Raw genomic sequence first — 7,854 nt, 5'->3', positions numbered from 1 at the left:
ATCTGACTTTGAAAAATGGAACCAGAATTTCTATCCAACTACTGGAAAAAAAAATTTAATCATGCTACCTTTGAGTGCCATGACTTATTTTTCTTGTTTATAATTATTCATTCATGGCAATTTTTTGCCATATTTTAAGTGAATTTTTTTTTCCTGAAGATAGTTTGAAGGGATAATATTTGGGAAGGTACTAGACACATCACAAAGCCTTTAATTCAATGGCTGTTTCTGAGAGTGTTACCCATCATTTTAAATTGAAAAATAATGTATTGCATATGTAATATTTTAAATCAGTTTTTGCGTCTTTTTTGTCTGTTTAACGCTGGTTTTAGTTGATTTAGTTCTTTTTAAGAAAAAAATGGGGGCAAGATAAATTTAAATTGGGATTTATACTATAATTACTGAAATTAGGTTAATAAATTGACAACTTATCTGAAATTTATTACTGAGGACTCAGGATTCAACTTGACATGACCCTCAGGATCTAAATAAGAAAAAGTTGGGATTATCATTAAAATGCTATTAGGAAAAGATTAGGTTTATAAAAGTAGCCGTTATTGGTATTTTAAGGACTTCCAATGTAAAGTCCATTCTTTCATTTGCTTCCAGAGATGGCTCATATCAAAAAGGTAGTATTATATAGAAGTTTTAGTTTGTTAAAAATGTTTCTCAATTTTTCCCATCTCTGTCCTCACCCATGTGAAATTAAATGTTTAGTGAAATAACATTTTCCATCTTAAATAGTGTATCTCATATGTGTGAACATTTTAGATACAAGAACAACATAGTCTCTGCTTAGCTAGGCAGAGTTCTCACAGATAATTTTCAAATATTTCCCTTAACTCTATTTTTATGCCATAATCTTCTTTCCTGGTGCATCTTATCAGTTATAAATCTATACACTCTTGTATTTTCATCACTATATTGCTTCTTAACCAGACTACTCTTAACCCAGTATACACATTTAACCTAATGTGAGGTCCAAACGTAAGGAATCTTCCACTTACTAATGATATGAACTTAGATTTCTAGGGAGTGGCTTGGTTAAATTATCTACATTTTGATCTACAATTTGATTTGATACAATTATTTGTAATTTGCCTAAATCTGTGTAGCACAAGGTTGAATGAATCTATAAAATTTGTTTTACTTTGTGTCCTCCTGAATTCTCAAAGACCAGTGTTCAGTAGCTCCCATGGTATGACTCACTGGGGATATTTATTTTCCTCCTCTTCCCTTGGAACCTGTTAACTTCCTTTGCAGTTTCTCTTAGAGCAGTTTTGTACTCCAACTCATTCAGATCGTTCAATTGGATTTTCCCAATTATGAGAAGAAACGTATTGACTTTCTGCCCGTTTCCTTACTCTCCACTGAATTGAATGTAAGGCAAGAGAGCAGACAATTAGATAGCTTCACCCTGAATTTAGGGTGACACTTTGCCCTGTGTCACTCCTGGTAAATATCTGATAAAACATTCCTTGGCTCAGAGGACACAAGAAAAGTTGGGGATCTGAATTCTGCTGTACACAGGAGAGATTTGTGAGTGAGATCCCCCATTGAGAACAGGCCCAGGTGTTGCTTGGCACATGGCAGGGACTGGATCCTTGCCTATACAAGGAGTGGATCAAAATGTGAGTCAAAAAAGATGAGTGCCTGTCTCTGTAATTGTCTCACATCCCATTGCTACAATCATATTACTATTACCACCGAAGTCATAAAAGAGGATGAGTTGTAATTTAGTATGATTCTGAGTTTAAGTTTAAAATGCTGTCACTCTCTGGGTTGGTTTTCTCGCACCAAAATGATACTGTTAATTTTGGAGGCTTCCAGACTGCTTTATTGAGGGCTACCATCTCCCTCCGCAATTTCATTTGCAACCACTCCACCTTTGGTTATTTTATAAATTAGGCTTTATTCAAGCTTTCTAAAGATCTGTGAGCTAGATCCTAGAAAATCATCTCATTGATTTGACATCTAATCTATGCTTCAACCACTAAACTATCATGAAATAAGAAACAACAAAATAGTGATTAGGTAGATCTTTACAGGTTATTTGGTTTTTCACTGTTTATTTGAAAAGCACCTCTGAAGGTAAAACTCAATGCTTCATCTTAAGAAGGTTAACCGTCCCCTCCTAACTTTCCCCTTTAGCTTTTTTCCTCTCTCTTTCCTCTTAGAGTTATTTACATTACTATTTTAAGCAAAAATGGCCGGGATTGCTCTACATTTTGCAAATGATAACAAGTGGTTTGCAAATAATTGAGAGATTAATTTCTTCAACGTTGTAAAAACCTTTTTTTAAAAAAAATTCTAGGCACTGGCATAAACTGTTCCCTTGAGGAGCTCGTTATTCATTATACAAATGGCAATCAGAAACTATATTTTTAGAAACTGCATTCTATCCCTTACTGAGTGCCCCTTGGTTATGTAATGTTTGCCAAATTAAGTCAATGGGGCAATGGTACTAAGAGGTAGAAAAGGCTAGTATTTATGTTACAGTTCGACTAGAGGATAAATAGAGAAGCAGAATGAATAATGAAAAAAAAAAACCAACAACATTGGCTTGGACATTAGGTCATTTTCTGAATTCTGGTTTAGCCATAATTAGATGTGTTTTGGTGTTTCATTTATTTATCTCATGAGTAAAGTGGGATAATAATACCTAACTGGCAGGCTGGAAATCGTATATATATACTCAATCATCTGGCTCATAGTAGACATTCAATAAATGACAGATACCACAAATACCTATCAGCTGAGTAAGTAAATCATAAAATTGAGCTCCCAAACATCACTTCTGTTTACTTTCCACACCCATTTCTGTAGCAATCAAATAGTTATGACTGTGCTTTTCTGTAAGAAATTGTTGCAAGAGAATCTTTGCCTTCTACTAGATGTTGAAGATAAAACATAAATTTCTAAATTATCTCTATTTTAGTGTGCTGTTTATGAAGGAAAATAAATTAACCTTTTAGTGGTATGTAGACCCAACTTTGAGTTTTCTTACATGTTCCAAACTTTTATTCATCCAGGACCCTGTGTATTATTGTCCCCAAAATTAAAGTGACAGTTTCATGAAACCACCAAAGTTTTAACTTTTTCATTATATTTTGGGCTTCCTTAGCACCTAGAATAAAAACATCTCTTTTGAAGTTATCCCCTTTTTTTTTAACTTGGAGAAAAAATTGCAAAATATGGTGGAAAAAATGTTCTGCATGAAAAGAGGAGGAAAAAAAACCCAACCCTTTATGATCTCAGTCAGCAGATTTATTCTACTTGAGAAAAAAAGAAACAACTTCATTGGAAGCAGATGTTGACACTGTGTCAGTTATTGAAGATGGAAAGGGTTCACTTGAGCCATTGTGGTTACAAAGGGGTATCGATGGCTGTTAAAATTCCTGTGATTGAGCATCTTCACAGCAGACAGGACAGCAGAAAAGCTGAAACTATGAGACCAAGACTGAAATCAGCCTGCCAATTTTAATGTACAGGACCCTAAGGACTCAGTTGTGTTTTTTTTTTTTTTTTCCCTCTTTCAGGATAAAAGACATATCTTTCAAAAAATTTAAGGTGGTTTGAGAGAGAAATTAAAATGTATTCTCTAAAAACATAGCCCTAGAATCCTTTAAATCTATTATTAAGCATTAAAACTATTATTTAAGTCATTTTAGAAAAATCAGGGTAAAAATTTAGTTTAATAATATATGTTGAAGAAACAGACTCACAGACATAGAGAACAGAGTTGTGGTTGCTGAGGGAGAGGTGGGGCGGGAGGAGGAAGGATTGGGAGTTTGGGATTAGCAGATGCAAACTAGTATATATAGAGTGGATAAACAACAAGGTCCTACTGTATAGCACAGGGAACTATATTCAATAGCCTGTGATAAACCATAATGGAAAAGAACATGAAAAAGAATATATATATATGTATAACTGAGTCACTTTGCTGTACCACTGTACCACAGAAATTAACACAACATTGTAAATCAACTGTACTTCAATAAAATAAAAAAATAATAATGTATGTTGAAGAAGGATATGTAAACTACACACAAATGGAGAGTGGGGAACGGGTGAGGCCTGCAAGGGAGCCTCAGTTCCAATAGCTTCAAAATGTTAATTAATTGGTAACTTGGTCATGGAGATTGGGCACAGAACAGACTTTCAGAATTTTCAGTAGGTTTTTTTCTTTTAGTGCTCGCTGGGAATTTCCCTCTATACACTTTCCAAAGTATAGAAATAGTCATCATAATTAAAATATCATAATTTTCTAATCCCTTTTATTGTCCATTGTGCTTTATTGTCTGTTTGAAAAATATTTTTATAGTTTCAGATAATTGATGAAACTAATGTTCTCTCGAAAATACCAATTAATTTGATCCAATACAATTATCTCAATCTTCTTTTAAAATTTCAAGAAATGATAATTGAGTTAAGTGTAATTTACCAATTCTTTTGTGTAAATAAACAATGACACCTAGAAAATGCCACGTCATCATCGATTAGCTTCCTTGTTAACAATTTCTGGACTACTAAATTTTGCCCTAAGAATAACTCTTTTAGAATACAAGATTCTTTAATTAGTTATTTTGGTATATGCATAAGATGTGAAGTTTTCTAATGATATCTCTTACTGATAAGAGATACTGATAGAGGTGTACATTTTTTTCTAGGCTGTGGCTAGGGCAAAAATTAATGATTATTTACACACTCGATTTAATTTCTTAGACTATTTACAATCTTGGATATTGTATCTGATTTAAAATTACTATTCCATACATTTTTCTGGATATGCAATATGGGGAAGGGTCTTCATGTGAATTCTTTGTATTTTAAAGTGCATATATTGAAAGGGAAAACATAGATTCAATTTGCTTTCATCACATAAGTCTAGATAAGGTGAAAGCTTTTATAAACAAAAAATTCATAGTATGGTGAAGTTTATATTTGTCACTTGATTAAGTGAACTGAAAACTTGTAATATAAATGTAATCTTACAACCCTGAAATACAAAACAATTCTAGATTTATTAGTTTTGTGGGCAATTTTATGCTATCTTCATTTTACATGTCCAGAAAGAGAAATTAACTAATCTTAGCTCTGTTGTCATTCTTAATTTACAAAATATATGTAATTCATAAAACTTTTCGCTTCACAAGCTAATTATAAAATCATATTTTTTGTTGTTGTTTTTCATGGCGTTGGAGGAAGAGACATTTTTGTATTTCTATTCACTCTTCAAATGCAGGTCTCATAACTATATGTTGATGATATGAGATGATGGAGGACTTTGTAATAAAAACAAATGTCATCTTCAATTTTTTCAATAAATAACTTAATGTGAACTTAATGTTTATATTTTAATGTAGCAATTTGGTTTCGCCTGCATTTCTTGACAATTAACTAAAGCTGTCTCTTTTCTTCTTATTCAATTAAGCAAATTACAAATATCTTTAGAAATTAAACCACCGTAGTTTTTTTTTAATGAGGTTAATTTCTACAGCCAAGGGATTTATATGTTATAGTGAGGATTGTATGGTTACAAAACAAGTGTTTATAATAGAAGAGCAAGTGAAATGGGCTATATCAATTACATAATAGCAGGAGGCTTGTGAATTTTTTTAACACAATGCTTCTGAAGTTATCAATTAACTCTTTGGGAGAGGTGTACTTTGTCATTTTGCTTTTACATTTGTTGATATGGAGCTTCTGTAAGTAGTGTGGAAGAAGAAACAAAAGTTTCCTGACAATTCATTGAGATTGAAGAAGTGTATCTGGAAAGGAGAAGTCCAAGACCTTATTTTTAAAGGAAGCTGGAGTTTCTCTACAGGGGCCTTCTATTTTCTTATTAAATAAATTTGTAATGTGAAAATGCAAAGCCTGGAAATCAGCATTTCGATTAGTAGACCTTCATCATCACAGGTGAAATAATGTGGCACAGCTTTCTCAACTGTCTGCCATATTTAGACCAGACAAGTGTAATGAGTTTTCTATGTTGCTGTAAAAAGTTACCACAATCTTAATGGCTAAAAACAACACAAATTTACGATCTTATGGCTCTATAAATCAAATATCCAGCACCAGTCTTGGTGGGCTATAATCAAACTGTCAGCTGCATTCTTTCTGGATATAAGGGAGAATCTGTTCCTTTGGTGTTTCCAGCTTCTAAAGTCCTTGGCTAATGGCCTCCTTCCTCCATCTTCAAAGTCAACAACAGCTGGTCAAGTCCTTCTCACATGGGCTTGCTCTGACCCTCTCTTTTGCCTCTCTTTTACAAGTTTTAAGGACCTTTGTAATTACATTGGATAATCTCTCCATCTCAAGGTTCTTAATTTTAAAAAAGTCCTTAAATGTAAGGTAACATATTCACAGGTTCTGGGGGTTAGGAAGTGAACATTTTGAGTGGGCATTATTTAACCTATCACAATTACTATCAGATTTCAGTTAATTTTTATCAGCCTTTTAATCTAAGAGGGTTTAATATATCACTGGAACTCGCAAGGCGTGTTCCATGTTTGCAATGGTCATCTGTGTAGGATTCATCTACATTCACTTAAATAATTGCATAAAAAGGAAATTCTTGTTGCTATTTCAAACATTTATGTGGTTATTACAGTGTCTTCGAATCCAAAGGGTTATGTTGTCTTTATGTCAGACAGGCACTCAGGGGGGTGGCGAGCAGGACATCTGGTGCAGATTCTTCCTAGCTGAAGTGTGTTTTCTCTGGGGACAATCAACTACCATTTAATTGTTTTGCTTCCTTTTTTGGGAATATATGCCCATCGTGTGATGTCCTAAGTCTCCAAGCATCTCATTTGACCTGCTTATACACATTTGACTAAATATCCATATATGACTACATTGGTAAAGCTTTTACATTTCTGTCCAGATTGAATCCTTACATCTGTTATCAGTTAAGCAGGGGAAAAACTATTATGGAAAGCAAACATGTTTTGATACATTTAATGTGTAAAGTAGGTACCTAGACTCTAGAATGCTGTTGATCAATAAATGAACTAGAATCTCTTAGAAACAACACTTAAGCCCAACTGTTTTACTTTCCATACCAAGTTTGGCTGTGGCTGAATGAAGAACACCAGCATTGATCTTTGCTTTGTACTTGTACTAAAGGCTATTTGCAGGAAGCCAAATATAGCAACAGAGGATTTAATATCTTGCCAAAAAATACAAAATCTGTTCCCCTTTAAGCACAACACTCTATCCTTTTCTTGTGGATCTTGCTAAAAGGAAAATATAGCTTTCAACTACCCCATTCCTTCTGCTGGAAGTTCCCTAATCTTTTTCAAATGGGCTATGTGTGGTTTTGTGGAGCTTTATGTTTCCAAAAGAAAATGGCTATATGAGAAATCCATCCAGTGTTAGCATTTTTCATAAAAAAAAAAAATCAACTCCTAAATCAAAGATGAGAGTCAGCAGTGACTAAGAAAATCACACTTTGGTGGGTTCAGGACTAACCAGGATCACTGGGTGATGTTTTGTCTTTCGTTTTGTATTGAACCAAAAGTAATAATAAAAAAATTGGCTTCAACCAACCAGGTGTTTTTTTTTTGCCTTAGAATGTGGGTGTTTCACTCTGAATGTTGTCTCATGGGTAAATGGACTAGTCCAGATTTCTCTATAACGTGGGTAATGACAGTGACTCTCCTGTCTCTTCTGTTGTATATACAGAATTTTGAAAGCAGTTTTGCAAACATCACCAAGAAAATAACTCTTTCACAGTGACAGCTTTACCAGACATCTCTGTGTGGGATTTTAAAACAAACACAGGGCTGTTTGGATACCTGGTGTATGTAAATATGCAAAATATGCTGAGCAGTGCTAACAGCTGTAAGG

The 7,854-nt window shown here is 33.8% G+C and overlaps 1 pseudogene; it reads left to right on the top strand.

Moving 5' to 3' along the window:
* Positions 1-6,520: 6,520 nt before the first annotated feature.
* LOC114890240 lies at positions 6,521-7,444 on the top strand (annotated as a pseudogene).
* Positions 7,445-7,854: the final 410 nt, after the last annotated feature.

This window comes from Monodon monoceros, unplaced genomic scaffold, assembly GCF_005190385.1.
Source record: "Monodon monoceros isolate NGI ecotype Baffin Bay Population unplaced genomic scaffold, NGI_Narwhal_1 Super_Scaffold_11, whole genome shotgun sequence".
NCBI classification, from domain to species: Eukaryota; Metazoa; Chordata; class Mammalia; order Artiodactyla; family Monodontidae; genus Monodon; species Monodon monoceros.
The sequence above is the reverse complement of the archived record's forward strand: the minus strand, read 5'-3'. Positions and strand labels throughout refer to the sequence as shown.